This window comes from Podarcis muralis, chromosome 14, assembly GCF_964188315.1.
Source record: "Podarcis muralis chromosome 14, rPodMur119.hap1.1, whole genome shotgun sequence".
Taxonomy (NCBI): domain Eukaryota; kingdom Metazoa; phylum Chordata; class Lepidosauria; order Squamata; family Lacertidae; genus Podarcis; species Podarcis muralis.
The window spans coordinates 47,248,437-47,265,040 of NC_135668.1; the positions used below are offsets into that span (position 1 = coordinate 47,248,437).

General features: G+C 46.7%; 1 protein-coding gene across 1 annotated transcript in view; it reads left to right on the forward strand.

Annotated features, from left to right (window-relative positions):
- The first annotated feature begins 7,238 nt into the window (after positions 1 to 7,238).
- The window catches only part of EMP2 (epithelial membrane protein 2), a 30,782-nt gene continuing 21,416 nt past the window's right edge, over positions 7,239 to 16,604 (forward strand). The window contains exon 1 of the mRNA XM_028707173.2: positions 7,239 to 7,397. The gene's annotated coding sequence lies outside the window, so the exon portion shown is untranslated. The remainder of the gene's footprint in view (positions 7,398 to 16,604) is intronic.

The following is a 16,604-nucleotide window of genomic DNA, read 5'->3' on the forward strand; positions in this document are numbered from 1 at the left end:
AAGCAGTAAATTGCACCGAGTGTGTTGTGGTTAACTCTTCATTAGCAAAACAGGATTGGCATGGGAGCATCAGGCCTAATGAGCACAACAACTCAGGTCTTGCCCCCATGAAACAGTTGCTGAGTCTGAAGGTCCCCACCTCCCCATAGCTGCCTAAGTCCCTTCCTTTCCAGGGTTCCCCCCCCCAAGCAATCTGAGACTGTGCCTGCATGCCTGCCTTTGCTCCTCCCGTTTCATGCCTCTCTTGGTCCAGGGAGTTAAGGCAGGAGGGGAGCTTGTTGCAGAAAAAAAGGAAGACATTTGTGCCTCTTCACCAGCCTGATTCATTTCTGCCTCTTGGCCTTCTTGAATCTGCTCTCCTGCTTCTACGTCTGCCTCTGATTCTGGACTTCTCTGTACCACAGACTCCCCCCACTCATTAAGCCCTCTAGCTTCCGACACCCCCTCATCCCAGTCTTCTCCCTCTGATCCCACCACCACTCCCCAGACTCTGAGCTTTCTTCCCTTGATGGTTCCCAAGCTGGTTCCTCCCACTATTCCTCTGTGTCCAACCAGTCGATGACACCCGCACTACAACTCCCATCAGTCACAGCCAGGCTGGCCAATGATCAGGGCTAATGGGAGGTACGGTTCAAAACCAACAGCTCAAGGGCCACAAGCTCGCCATTCCTGGGATAAAGGCACACAGGAAGCTGGAGGCAGAGAGACCCACATCTAGGTGCAGTCAGGTGGGTGGGTTTCACCAGGAAAGGTGCAGACCAGGGGGTCACCAACCCTAGGCCCATGGGCTGGAAGCAGCCCACAGAGGTCATTTGACTGGCCCACAAGCCACCCCCGAACTGAGCCGCCCACTCACCGCAAACATCTAGCAAATGGCTTATGATCCAGCTCAGTGACTTGTAGGGACCTCCAAAATCAGAGATGCATGCCTCAGGAATGAGGTCATGGTTCTGGCAACTCAGCTGCGTCTGGTCCGCTAATAACATTTCCAGAGGTAACTCTCCAGCTTATCTTGGCAGTTCCCGGCGGGAGTCTTCGCTGGGGCTTACAAGTCGCTTGCAATGTTAGCACTGAAAGAGCATTTGAGGAACAGAGAGAGTTGCTTTACAGCTAGTCAGACCGTGGGGGGTCTGTTGAGCTTAGTATCGCCTATACCAGGGGGCGGCAAGGTTTATCTTGCCTGGGCCAGATCGGTCCCGCGGAGAACCCTCCGTGGGCCGGATCGCGTGCCTGCCCGTAATTTTCGGCACTTGCGCAGATGTGATTTCTGGTGCTGCAGAAGCGAGTCCCCGCACTGTGCCGGTTTAGCGCAGCAGGTGAGTGGGCGGCTCAGTTCGGGGGTGGTTTGTGGGCCAGTCAAACGACCTCTGTGGGCTGCTTCCAGCCCATGGGCCTAGGGTTGGTGACCCCCTGGTCTACACTAATTGGCAGAGGCTGGGAGCCTCTCTCTCTCTCTCTCTCTCTCTCTCTCTCTCTCTCTCTCTCTGTGTGTGTGTCTAGCTTAGAGATGCCACACAGGAATGAACCAAGGACATTTTGCTTGCAAAGCTCATGCTTGACCATGGTGCTGGACCACTTCTGGAGAAAAGAACAAGAGCTAACACTGAAGCTGCGACCCAGGGGCTTAAAGGACAGGATGGAGGGGGTTGCACCCCTGTGGTGCTCCCAACTCACGTCTCCCATGCAACCATCTAGTAAAACAACAAAAACAGGACAGCCTTGTAGTATGATATCACCCCGTTTGGCACTTCCCCATGCCTTGCGAGTGGCATCAGTCAGGGAACAGGGTGGGGGCTCTCCAAGCTGCCATGCGCTCTCGACATGTCAAGGATGATTTCCGGCTTCCACATTCTGCGGCCCTGACTGCGCAGCCTCTCCTGTGGCTTCTGCGAGGGACGCCCTGTGAACGCCCCTGTTCTCATACCAAAGCCTGCACTCTCCACTGTTATTACGCATCACCAAAGGCTTTGGGTTTGATAGCCATAGCTTGCATTCGTTTATCTTTACGATTGTCTCCCCAGTTTCATCGGATCGTAGAAATGTAGAGTTGGAAGGGACCCCCAAAGGTCATCTAGTCCAAGCCCCTGCAATGCAGGAATCATGGCTAAGGGATCCCTGGAAGATGGCGATCCAAACGCTGCTCAAAAACCTCCAGGAAAGGAGAGTCCACCGGCTTCCGACGGAGATTGTTCCACTGCCAAGCGCCTCTTACCATCAGAAAGGTTTTCCTAATGTTTAGCTGGAATCTCCTTATGAGATGGAGAGGAAAGGAGATTTGAAAGCCTAGGCAGCAAATCTCCTTCTAAAGGTAAAGGTAAAGGTAAAGGTAAAGGTAAAGGGACCCCTGACCATTAGGTCCAGTCATGACCGACTCTGGGGTTGCGGCACTCATCTCGCTTTACTGGCCGAGGGAGCCGGCGTACAGCTTCCGGGTCATGTGGCCAGCATGACTAAGCCGCTTCTGGCGAACCAGAGCAGCGCACGGAAACGCTGTTTACCTTCCCGCCGGAGTGGTACCTATTTATCTACTTGCACTTTGACGTGCTTTCGAATTGCTAGGTGGGTAGGAGCAGGGACCGAGCAACGGGAGCTCACCCCGTCGCGGGGATTCAAACCGCCGACCTTCTGATCGGCAAGTCCTAGGCTCTGTGGTTTAGACCACAGCACCACCAGCGTCCCATGACAGTGACAGTTAGCACTCAGTTAGACAGATTGCACTCTTCTGTTTGACACATTTGTTGAGCATTCATCCCAATTTGCTTCCACAAAACTTATGTTAGATGACGATGATCACAATTCCAATAATTTATTCCCAAATGGCCACCTATTTTTCTGCCGTCTCTATATCAGCTGTGGCCAGGGCTGGATTTAGGTTTGATGAGGCCCTAAGCTCCTGAAGGTAATGGGGCCCTTTATATGTCCAGCTGTCCTTTGTCAACAACAAATGGTCTCTGTTTTTTGTGTTGAATATATGCTATGTTGTAATTTATGGACAATTAAGAAGAAGTATCCAGTTTCTTTCCCCCTTTAAAAAATTTTTGGGCCCCCCAAGAGACTGCAGCCCTAAGCTATAGCTTGTTTAGCTTATACATAAATCTGACACTGGCTGTGACATGGAAGCTATACATCCTGGCTACCAGCCCCTTAGATATGCCATCCACTGAGTTCAGCAACATTTCAAAAGTGTAAATGGGTCCTCATAGCCTGAATCTCCAACCTACTGCCATTATTCTGAAATGTGTGCCTATGCACTTAAATTAGCATGTGCAAATGTTAAGCAAACTCGTCCTCTTGTTTTGGCAATGCTTTCCCTTTGTGTAGGCAATGCACAAGCCTGGCCACCCTTGGTAGAACTGACTTGGGTGTCATGTTCCAACTGGGTGCCCTCAGGGGATAGAGGGAGCCAATCGCTGGAAGCCTCAGCCTCTTACCAAAACACACATTGAGGAGAGCAGAGTTCAAGGTGGAGGGCAGTGCAAGCAAGCCAGGTTCAAGCCCAGGGAATCGGCTGAGGCGCCAAAACCAGCCTTCAGAGGCAAGTTCAATCCCACAGGCAGCCCAGGTAGCAAGTGAACAAGACCAAGTTTGGAAACGACAAGCCAGAAGCCTGTATTGCTTTCAGGAAAGAGAAGACTCTGGAGGGAGACCTTCTATATTCAGGCCTCCTAGACCACACCTGAACCACAGGTCAAGGAAGTTGCAAAGGTTACTTGCTCACGAGGAATCCTCCTGACGAGGTGTTTGAGGATTTTGGGTCCTTAGACACAGGCTACTTTTGGGCCTGGACCTTTTAGTCTCCTTGACAGACTGCCACACCTGACCTGAAGTCTCCAGGTTTACCTGGCCTTCTCCAGGTGGCAGGCACAGGGCTTGCCTCTTCAGGTGGGCAAGAGTGCCTTTCGTAAAGAGATTAAGAAGTCCACATGCTTCAGCCTGGCAGAAGCCGGCTGCAAATTCTAGCAGAGACACTCTGGGAAGATCTGCCTTCCTCCACTTCCCTCTCCCAATTAACCTCCGTCTCCAGGGGCTGTCCCCGCGACATCACCAAGGGCCTCCCCTCCATGACATCACCAGATGTCTTGCTCCTAGGTCTCAGGTGTGGGCGCTGAAAACCTCAAGGTATGGGGTGCTCCTGGCTTGGCAAGCCAATCTGGAATTAAGGGGCTTTGGGCTAGCATAGCCTACCTCACAGTTTTGTCATGAGAGTAAATGAGAAAAGGTGGAGGATTCTTATAAATGCCACCTAGTTTCCTTGGAGTGAGAATGGGATAAAAATGCAGTCAACCTATGAAGACTTATGAATGATGGGGATGTGCTGGGTTTTTCCGGTTGATATCAGCCTCTTCTCCTTAAATCAGGGGTAGGCAACCTAAGGCCCGTGGGCTGGATGCGGCCCAATCGCCTTCTAAATCTGGCCCATGGACAGTCCAGGAATCAGTGTGTTTTTACATGAGTAGAATGTGTCCTTTTACAGTGGTACCTCAGGTTACATACGCTTTAGGTTACATACGCTTCAGACTCCGCTAACCCAGAAATAGTACCTCGGGTTAAGAACTTTGCTTCAGGATGAGAACAGAAATCATGCTCCGGCGGCACGGCGGCAGCAGGAGGCCCCATTAGCTAAAGTGGTTCCTCAGGTTAAGAACAGTTTCAGATTAAGAACGGACCTCTGGAACGAATCAAGTGCTTAACCCGAGGTACCACTGTATTTAAAATGCATCTCTGGGTTATTTGTGGGGCCTGCCTGGTATTTTTACATGAGTAGAATGTGTACTTTTATTTAAAATGCATCTCTGGGTTATTTGTGGGGCATAGGAATTCATTCATTCTTTTCAAAATATAGTCCGGCCCGCCACATGGTCTGAAGGATGGTGGACCGGCCCACGGCTAAAAAAGGTTGCTGACCCTGGCCTTAAATGCTTTTACATTTCAGTAGCAGCTGGCTTTGGAGCTGGTTGGCTCATTGATTTTATGTCTCCCCTTCAGCTATAGCGCCTGGTTGGGAGCCAGAGAACATGTCCCTCTCGAAGCACAAACCTCTCACTGTTCTCAGGCAAAGACGCCTTAGACAGAGCATGGATGTCCCTGAACTATAATTCACTTACTTTGAGCTCCTTCCATCCAGCAAGTCAGCTGTTTGCAGCTAAGCTGACTTGTTAAGTTGGCAAAATCGGCAGTTTGTTCTGAAGAGAAGCTGCTACTTCCTATTGCCTGTGTGATGACATTTATTAAGATAAATGTAACCCGAGGTACCACTGTAGTTGCTTTTGGCTGTTTCTACTGATACAGTGGTACCTCGGGTTACAGACGCTTCAGGTTACAGACGCTTCAGGTTACAGACTCCGCTAACCCAGAAATAGTACCTCGGGTTAAGATCTTTGCTTCAGGATGAGAATGGAAATCGCGCACCAGTGGCGCAGCGGCAGCGGGAGGCCCCATGAGCTAAAGTGGTGCTTCAGGTTAAGAACGGACCTCTGGAACAAATTAACTTCTTAACCACTGCACAGTGGTACCTCGGAACTCAAACGGCTCCATTCTCAAACATTTCGGCTCCCAAATGCCAAAAACCTGGAAGTAAGTGCTCCGGTTTTTGAACATTCCTTGGAAAACAAACGTCCCACACGGGCTTCCGCTGTGCAGAAACCTAGCTGTCGGCCAATCAGAAGCCGCTCCTCGGAACTCGAACGTTTCGGAAGTCGAGCAGTCTTCTGGAACAGATTACATTCAAGTTCCGAGATAATACCTGTAATGTTATTGCTTTATTCCCTTTGCAAATCACCTTGAGGGTTTTTCCTTGAATAATCGAGCGATATATAAATTTTATGAAAGGAAATAAAGAGAAACAAAATAGACTGTCAATGCAGCACGTGCATTGTGAGGTACAAGTCCCTGCCCTGAGCACATTACAGTCTAGAAAAAGAGGTTTGGATGCTAGAGTAGAGAGATTCCTGCATTTCAAGGGGTTGGTCTAGATGACCATTGGGGTCCCTTCCAACTCTACACTTCCATGAATCTATGATAGGTGCAGGTTAAGCAGGAGACCAAAGATAGGATAATAAAGGCACAGGGCACAGTTTCTCAAACACCTTGACTTCACGGACCCCTTGATGAACAAATAAAGTCATTGTCGACCCCAAAGCCTTATCAATATAAACGAAACAAAGTATGTGTTTTAAAAATTAATATACAAGGAGGACATCAGAATTATTCTTTTCGTACTGTCAAAAAGAATGGGTTAAAAAGTGAAACTCTGGGTTGCTTTGGACCAGTCACTGTCTCTCAGCTGAGCCTACCTCAGAGGGTTGGTTTTGTGGGGATTAAATGAGGAGGGGGAGAACCGCACCTTGAACTTCTTGGAGGAAAAGGTTGGGGGTACAAATGCAATAAATAAGTATAAAATAGTACTACCAGTTGCCAGCAGCCATCAAAAACCATTGAGGAAAAAGCTTTAGTCATCAGTGCCCATTAAAAAAATAACTGTTAATTATCCACCAGCCTTTTCAACAGACACCACACATGTTTCCAACTTGCATGCAAGAGATTCTTGGCTTTAGGTGTTTTTTTTTTTAAAGAAAGATTTCACTGAATGACATCCAATTTGAAGTGATCTCAGTAGCTTGGGAGGTGGAACAGGTTTGTTGCGTGTGTGAAATTCAAAAATTAAAGTAATTTAGGGTGGGGTGGGTTTTTTTTTTTTTTTGCTGTATTTAGTTGTATTTTAAAAATGTAGTTTGAAGCCAACACCTTTAAAATATATATATTTTTTTAAAAAATGTGATTAAGTACAATTTAAAGGAGGACGGGAGAGAAGACACTTTTAATTCAGCTCAGCAAAACGCAGAATGTCCCCCACTTTTTAAGAAAAAGCTCAGCCAAGTTGCAGCTTAGAAAAACCTTACGGAGAATGAAAAGTCTAAAACTTCAGAGACGGGGCAAAGCAGCACAGTTCTTGGAAGGAACACCATATTTGCAGCCATAAATTCACAAGGCAAGGGAGAACATCTGGAAGACAGTTTATTACAGTGATGGGGCAGGAAACAAACAAATGCCCCTCTCCCAGTTTCCCCAGTTATGGGAACGTACCCTAAACATTTGGGAGTGGTGGTCGGTGTTGGGTGAAATTTGCAGATCTGGGGCTTTCCTGTTTAAATCTCTTTCTCCCGCCGCTCTGCAGAGAGTGAAGAGAGAGATTGATTGGCACATTTGAAAAAAAATAAAATCCTTTTCTTCCCCTCTCCCCCTTTTCCACACCCAGCTCGGATTCTGACATCACCAATTGCTCCAGAAGGAGGCGGCGGCCAAGGGCAGCCCTTCAAAACAAGCTGCGCTTTCCGCCGCCTCGGCCAGCCCTGTGAACAAGAACCTAGCCAGCCCTCCGTGGCTAACAACCCCAGCCGGTGAGTAGCCCAAAAACAAACTTGGAGGGAGTGGGATGGTGGGACTGGGGAGAGGGGGGAGGAAGAGATTTTTAGGGAAGTTATGGATCCTTCTTTAAATGCAAAAAGAAAAAGGTTGGGAGCCGGATGTGAGAAGGAAGGGAAGGGATGCAGAAAAGCGAAATAGGATCTCGGTGCGAATTAGAGAGGAACTTTGCTAACAAAGGAGGAGGGAAAGGAAAGCGCGGAGAGCGATTTTAAACAACTTCAGAGCAATTCTCCCTCTTCCGCGCCGCCCTCTTAAGTGCTTTCTTTCTGCAGCTTTTTTTTGGGGGGGGGGGTCTTAAAACCCTGCGTTTCCCCTTGCAATTTTGTTTGCACTGCGCTTATTTCAGATGCAAGGGCAGGCAGGAGTGTTTGTGTGGATCAGTCTAAAATGCAAAGTATATATATTTCCCCCCCATCTGAGAAAGAAGCAGCAAGCTTGGATTTTACAGAGCGGGGGGGGGGGGTTAAATCCGTTTCTTGTCTTTAAAAAAACAACCACAAAGTTAGCACCGTCGGGCTGCTCCAGGTTGCATGCAAGTAGATCTTTCTCGTGTGTGTGTGTGTGTGTGTGTGTGTGTGCGTGTGTGTGTGTTTTAAAAGTTGTTTCCTGGCATGTTTTCCTGGGATTGAGCCCCACACACGGGTGGCCGGCATTTCTTGTGGGCTGACGACTGTCCCCCCTCTAGTGGGGCGAAAGGGGATTACTCTTGGATTCAGCCAAGCTTTTTCACCACATGTCGGTTTGCGCTTTGCGGTTGCGTCTTGGCTCGCTTTGCAGCTTCAACCTGCACGCGCGCAGCACCCATCGTGGCCGGCTAAGTGTAAATTCTGTTTCGTGGCTTTATTATTTACCCACACGAGGGTCGTCATAGCTGAGCGAGAGGCAGCTCGTGGATGGCTTGCAAAAAGTCCCAGGTTCAGTTCCTGACCTCTCCAGTTAAGAAAGGATCAAGGGACAAGAGGGAGCGGCCTTAGAGTCGGGGCATCGGTGCGCCTTTCCCATTATCCCCTGCACGGACCGGCAGCAGCTCTGCAGGGTTTAGGGCAAAGGAGTATTTTCCCAGCTCCACCTGGCAGCGCCAGGTGTCGATCCTTGGACTTATTTGCATGCAAAGCAGATGCTGTACTACTTTCCCCCGGAATCGAATCTCCTCTATGCAAAGCAGTAGCTGAACAAAGGAATAGATTTGTGATCATCCCAGCTGCTGTGAGTCTCCCAGGATTGACACCCCAAGTGGCTGGAATATATGGGTGCAAAAGTCTGTGGCAAAGCGGAAGGGTGGGCTGGATTCGCCCCTCCCAAAAGAGAAATCATTTGCGTATTGAGTCCACCAATTCCATCGCTAATGGGGATCGGTTTCAGGAGGGTGCAAAATGTAAAGCATAGATCTATCCACATTCAGGTTAAAAAACAAACCGACCCCAGTTCCCATGCACACCCAGCACGCATTCAAAGCACATGATTTCCCTCCCCCCCACACTGAAGAATCCTGGGAACTTTAGGTTGCCCCCTCAATGAGCTACAGTTCCCAGCACCCTTGGTAACGGCGGTTCTCATGATTCCTTGGAGGAAGTCAAGTGCTTTAAATGTGCATTGAGTTTTTTGTGTGGATCTGCTCAGTTGCTTCATATCTGGAAATTTGTGAATGCACTTAAAAGAAAAAAGAACCCCCTTATGAAGATATGAAACCAATGTAACATTTTGGCTAGCCTCATAGAACCGTATTTTGTATGCTAACGTTAACAAGAATTTCATGTTCCCCATCTGCTTGGAACTGGTCTTAAGGACAGCTTAAAATGCAATCCTTTTTATTTACTAGACATCTAAAGGTCTCCAAGTGACTTACAAACAATTTTGAAGCCTACTCACAAATACATTTTACCACTGACACCATTCATTTAAAAAACTGTATTTCCAAGTGTGTGGATTAGACATGCTGTCTGCCCACCCACCCAAAGGGGATGGAGTGGGCTGGAGACTGAATCAATAAGAAATCCTTGTTGGCACAGATCTCTTTGAAAAGAAGCTTTTGTGGTGCCCTCGAGATGCTTGCTGAACCATCCCTGTGACTGGTTCTGCGGATGCAAATCCTGCAAGACCGAGCAAACGAAACTCAAGAGACTATCCATGTCAAAATGGTTGGCATGAATCAGGCCACAAACGGGCGCTGGTGCATATTTAGAAGTTTTGGTTGTTGTACCTGCGGCTCGAAGAGGAATTTTAGAGGAGCTTGTTTTCAAGAGCACTTAGCTCATTTCACAACTCGCTTAGCATTTGGAGCATGTTGAATAAGGAGCATTAAAAGTAGTATCATACGAAATCAAAGAGTCATGGCTTCCCCCAAAGAATTCTGGGAGATGTAGTTTAAGGGTGCTGCGAGTTCTTAGGAGACTGCCTAGTCCCCTCATAGAGCTACGATTCCCTGGGAAGAGGGATTGGCTGTTAAACCACTCTGGGAATTGTAGCACTGGGAGGGGAATAGGGAATCTCCTAACAAGTTTAAGCGCCCTTAACATACTACAGCTCCCAGGATTCTTTGGAGAAAGCTGTGACTATTTAAAGTGGAGTCGTCGTGCTTTAAATATGTGAATGGGGCCAGAATCTGGAATGCTGAACTACCAATCAGAATGAATCTGGAATGCCAAACAGCCAATTAGAGGGGATGTGATGAAGTGCATTATATTTCTGCATAAATCAACGGGGAGAGGCATTTATTTATTTACAATAAGAATATCTATAAGCTGCCAACTCATAAGGGGTGGAGAATCATGGTGGTGTAGACTGCAATCATGAATACACCGTTGGATGATAAAATACTGAGCAGATCACGGAATCAGATTCTCAAAAAAACCTAAAAAACTTGGCAAAACAAAAAGGCTTTCCATGGGGGGCAGAATATCAACACTGCAGGTACTTGTCTGATTTTAATAGAAACATTGTTCCAAAATGCTACATATGCTTTATGGTGCTGCTGCTGCTGCGCTTTTAAAATAACACAGTGTTTTGGAATGGAAATGAACAGGTTCAGTGGTTATGCTGAGCAAGTATTGTCCCAAAGGCATACAATTTATCAGGGATAACAGCTGGGCCACACTTGAGACTTTACAATCTCAAGTTGTTGGACTTTTGTCAAGGGATAAAACGTGAGGCTTTGGGACTGCGTAGGAATCCCTGCTCCTTAATTCCAAGTGGAAAACCTGCAGCGTGTTTCTCTCTGCACACGCTCAGAGGCACTCTTATTTATTATAGCCAACTCCACCTGCTTCTTTAAGGAAAGGGGGTGTGGCCAAGGAGGGGAGGTGGCTGTGCTTAATGGGTGTGGCTAAAGGGGGGAGGAGAGTCGGGGCGGGACTATAAGACCGAGAACAAAACACCTTGTATGATAGTACTACGCCTGGCAGTGGAGATGGAGACATGTGAATTGGAGAACGCTCTGTATACGGCAGTTTCCTGCGATATATGCTGAGTCAGCCACTGGTCCATCTAACTCAGGGCTGTTTACACTGACTGGCAACAGCTCTCCAGGCTTTTAGAGAGGAAGTCTATCTCAGCCCTCCCTGGAGAAGTCTGTGGTTGAACCTGAGGCCTTCTGCGTGAAAAACAGAAGCTGTAGCACTGAGCTCCCAGCATCCAGCTCTCTCACAGGAGAGAATTTATCCAGGGAGGGAATGCCATTCAAGCAGAAATCTCTTCTGGCGGAACCACAGAGTGTGCATTCGAGGGTGGCAGCCACACAAATATTTGCTATGCGCTGTCTCTGGTGGTTCAGCTCCAAGGGGAAGAAGGTACAGCACCTGTTGGCGAGGCTGGGGTCAGGGGAAGGGCTGTCGCTCAGAGGCAGAGCGGCTGCTTCGAATGCAGAAGCCTCTGGGTTCAGTCCTGAGGACTAGGAATCATCTTCTTTGGCGATCCCTCGTAGCCGAGTAAGATTGTCTTCTGTGGAGGCCAATTCTGGATCCACACGTCCTTCCACAGTGGGGACATTGGTTTCCGGGCAGGAGTTGATCACGTTCAGAGTTTGCTAAATGTGCCTTCCTCTTAGCACGTTTCTCCCTTTCGTCCTGAGTTTGAGCATCTTCAAAGACCATGACACCTTTGGTAAAGGCTGTTCTCCAATTGGAGCGCTCGCAGGCCAATTCCAAGCCTGAAATCTGGAGAGCCTCTGCCAGTCCATGTAGACAATAGGAGCTAGATGGATGAAGGGTTTGACCTAGCGGAAGGCAGTATCCTATTGGACAGGTCTCTGCCCTGAGGAACTTTCAATTGTTTCGACAGCTATGGCCATTCTGGGGCAGGCGGGGGTGTGTGTGTGTACTCTATTCACATATAAAAAAACCCACTGTGAAAATGTTTTTTTAAAGAAACATTTAAAAAAATATATTGATTTGCTCTAAGCTCACCATCGCCATCTAGTGTCACATTTGTATAATGCAGTTAAAACATTATATTTGTGAAGGTCTGGCTATAGTAAAGGGACCCCTGACCGTTAGGTTCAGTTGCGGATGACTCTGGGGTGCGGCGCTCATCTTGCTTTTCTGGCCGAGGGAGCCAGCATACAGCTTCCGGGTCATGTGGCCAGCATGACTAAGCCGCTTCTGGCGAACCAGAGCAGCGAATGGAAACGCCGTTTACCTTCCCACTGGAATACCTTCCCTATTTATCTACTTGCACTTTTGACGTGCTTTCGAACTGCTAGGTTGGCAGGAGCAGGGACCGAGCAACGGGAGCTCACCCCATCGTGGGGATTCGAACCGCCGACCTTCTGATCGGCAAGCCCTAGGTTCTGTGGTTTAGACCGCATGCATTAATTACTTCATGTTCAGATTACTGCAATGCATTCTATGTGGGGCTTCCTTCCTTTGTGCTTGACCCAGAAGTTGCAGTTAGTGCTGAATGCTGCAGCACGATTGCTGACAGGAGTGAGGCCTTGTCAGCACGGAACACCTGCCCTCAGAGCTCTGCACTGGCTGCCAAATTGCTGCCAGGCTGAGTTCAAGGTATTACTCTTAGTATGTAAATCCCATAATTTAGGACCCTTTTTACCTGCACAATTGCTTTACCTCACTGGTCTGCTTCATAGAACTGGCACGGGTAGAGGTGCCACAAAATACCTGTTCTGATTTTTTTTTTTTAAAAAAAATTGTTCTCATTAAAGATTTTTCCTGGTTACAAAAGTACAGACATCTTTATGTCGGCCCAACCTGTTCTGCATTGATCTTTTAGTTCCTAGAGTAATATACCCTCTACAAAGGAAAGCTACAAGGTTTGGGGGCCCTTTAATTCTGACCCACCCCAAAAGCAAATAAGAGGGGTGGTGGTAGAGGGATGGGACAGAGGTTTGTAAAAGATGGAGAATGCTTTTGCCCTCTCCCTCGTAAAACTAGAGTGCAGAGTATCCCTGGGAAACTTGATTGACAAGAAAAGATCAGGACAAAGGGAAACCCTTCTTTCCACAGCTCAGCATTAAGCCGCAGAACTCACTGCCCCTGCTTGCGATGATAGGTGGCTTTAAATGGGGATTATCTCAAAAGACATGGCACAAAAGGAAAATAGATTGGGAGGGAGGAGGAAATCGGCAAACCTGGGTGCAAGTCTTTAAAGCTAGAGCAGCTGTTCTCTTGACCAGCTGGGATGGAAAGAGTTCAAGGAGAGGAGGAGCCAAAAGTTACAGAAACATGGAATTGTAGATCTGGAAGGAATCCCAGGGCTCATCTAGACCAACCCGCTCCAATTGCTGGTCTCACCACTGGCCAAGTGCCCCAACACTGAGGGAGTGGTTGACTGATGCTCGGCTAGATGGACCTTTGGTTTGATCCAGCACTGATCATCTTAGGTTTTGTTCCCATAGGGTTTCCTTGGCATTAGTGAGCAGGGAAGGAAATGCACCCCCCCCCCAAACACCACATTTGCTGGGACTCAGCATAGTGATGAGCGAATTGATCAATGTTTGTCCTCTCAGTTCCTCATTTTTCCAATCTTAAATCCAGTCCTCCACATTTCCAAATGGGTTCTTCTTTTAACGCCAGCCGGAAAATTAACCAGCATTTTCACTGCTAATTTCCCACAACATACACATTTTTGTATCCGGTCTTGCCTAATAGATGCACCTTTTGCAAATCTTTGGAAATAGCCCTTCTGTAATGCATTTGTGTGTAGTGGTACTTGGTTCTCAAACGCTTTGGTACTCAAGCAACTTGGAACCCAAACACTGCAAACACCGATGTAAGTGTCCTGGTTTGTGAACTTTTTTCGGAAGCCGAACGTGCTCCATTTTGAGTGCTATGCTTCTGATTTGAGTGTTATGCTGAGGTCTGTCTGTCTTTGCTATTTATTTTGAAAATTTGGTTTTTTTGTTTTGTTTTTGTGACTGTGTGGAACCCAGTTTAGCTACTGATTGATCAATGTGACTGCAGTATATTGTTTATTGCTTTCATTTTATGGATCAGTGGTCTCGTTAGATAGTAAATTTCATGTTAAATTGCTGTTTTAGGGGTTGTTTTTAAAAGTCTGGAACAGATCAATCCATTTTGCATTACTTTCTGTGGGAAAGCGTGCCTTGGTTTTGGAACGCTTTGGTTTTGGAACAGACTTCCGGAATGGATTAAGTTTGAGAACCAAGGTAGTACTGAATATTGTTTTCAGCAACATATACCCCTGTACGTTAGTATATGCCTTCTTATACACATCACTTGGCTGCAGAACTGCGCCACGACTTTTGCAGAAGCGTGAATGTCAAAAGCAGCCTGAATTTCGATTCGTGAGTTTTTTTGGAAAGTACGAATTACCGTATTTTTCACTCTATAAGACGCACCAGACCACAAGACGCACCTAGTTTCGGGTGGAGGAAAACAAGAAAAAACATATTCTGAATCTCAGAAGCCAGAACAGCAAGAGGGATCCTGTTTTCTGAAAGTGTCATCTTGGGTGAGCGAAGGGTCTAAGGGCTTGCAAGGCATGGGAAAGTTTTGCTAAGAATCGCACGGCTGTCATTGGCCATGACTTTGCCCTGGCTGGCTGAGGGGTGGAAGTCGGGCACACCCCAAAGTTGAACGGAATATAGTGGCGAGACAGAGAATGCCACTCAGGATTTTGACAGACAGTCGCTTCCCCGCCCGGTTATCCTGCGGATGAACTGCTCCTCTGGCCCCGTCAAGCTCATGAGTCAACCTTCAAAATGGGATGAGAGTCTCAGGGCCAACAAGCAAGGAAAGAGCTACGCTTTGGGAATTAGTGGCAGAAACGGGTCAGACAATGACGTGGTTGTGTCCTCATAATATTGTGGTGGCTGATTTAATGTGTTTAATCAGAGGAAAAACCATTGCTGACATTTATTAAGGACTGGGAACCTTCTTCTGGGCTTGTTGCATGGAAGAAGAAAAATGAGCTCATAATATCTGGGTTTGAAGATGGAAAAATATTGGCTTGTAGAAAATAGAATAGTAGGATGTCCAATCTGAGTGGATACTTTGAATAAGTTACTATATTTAGCTGACAGGCAGAGAACTGGAAGCCTTTCCATATTTTTCTTTTCTTGTTCTCCTCACTCTCTTTTCTTTTGATTTCTTTTTCCATCTCTTTGCTTCTGTTTCTTTTAGATTAGGTTTTAGAAGCATTTCTTTTATTCTGGTGGTGTTATAAAAAGATACTTGGTGTTGGGTATAAACTTTTGTATATCTTTTGATCAGTATCAATAGAAATTAGAATGTTTTGGGGGAAGATAATATTGTGTTAGCTGCTGGTTCTGGAACCTCTCTCCCTCTCACACCCATTTTTAGTTATCTTAAAAATCCCATCGGCATTAGCTCAATATAGGGGGCCTTGGCAACATCTGCAGCTCTTTTGTGGTGGAACGGAATTTTGCAGAAACTGGTGCCCACCAGAGATTTTGGACTACAATTCCCATCAGCCCCTAGTTCAATATGCAGGACAGAAGACTGCAGAGTGATGGAGCTGTGGATGATGGACGTTTAAAGCTGGAAGAAAAGGAGAGTGCCACAGGCCTCTGATGGAAAAGTGGCAGCAGAGGAAGTTGTCTTATAGTGAGTCAGATCATTGATCCATCTAGCTCAGTATTGTTTACACACTGTGTCCTGTTCTGGGCACCACAATTTAAGAAGGATGTCGACAAGCTGGAACATGTGCAGAGGAGGGCAACCAAGATGATCAAGGGTCTGGAAACCAAGCCTTGTGAAGAACAGTTGAGGGAGCTGGGTACGTTTAGCCTGGAAAAGAGGAGACTGAGAGGAGATATGATAGCCATCTTCAAATATCTTAAGGGCAGTCACATGGAAGATACCTCGGTACCTCGGGTTACATACTCTTCAGGTTACATACGCTTCAGGTTACAGACTCCGCTAACCCAGAAATAGTGCTTCAGGTTAAGAACTTTGCTTCAGGATAAGAACAGAAATCATGCTCTGGCGGCACGGCGGCGGCAAGAGGCCCCATTAGCTAAAGTGGTGCTTCAGGTTAAGAACAGTTTCAGGTTAAGTATGGACCTCCAGAACGAATTAAGTACTTAACCCGAGGTACCACTGTATTTAATTTTTTATTTTTTACCAACAACCAAACACAAACAGTGAAACCCCCCAGGCGGCTGATACATTGGGTATACATAATCAATAATAACATATTCAAATCAACCATATGTAGACTTCTGTATAACTTAACACTCCTCCATCCACAAAGTTTATTTAACTTTTAACATTTTAATTGCCCCAAATTGTTCAAACCTGCCCAAATAATTCAATAATCTTCTCAAACCAATCCTCCTCTTTCTCACTGATCTTAAACCCTTTCATTCTGTGTATCTTCACAGTTAGATATTTTAAAATTATAATATTATTCAGTTTTTTCCTCCATTGGTTCACCCCTAGCTCTTCTGCATTTTCCCAATTACTCACTATAACCTGTCTGGCTGCAGTTACCATCAATTTTACCCATTTACATTCCTCTTTGGTTTTTAACTCGGTGCTACTCAGACTAATAAGAACCACTAATTTAGTTATTTCCACCTTCCTTCCCACAATTCCCGATATTTCTATACCAATCTGTTTCCAAAATTCATTAACTAACGGACAATCCCACCACATATGACTGTACATTCCCACCACTCCACATTTCCTCCAACAATTCTTACTTCCAGATTTTGTAATATGATATAACCTTACAGGTGTATA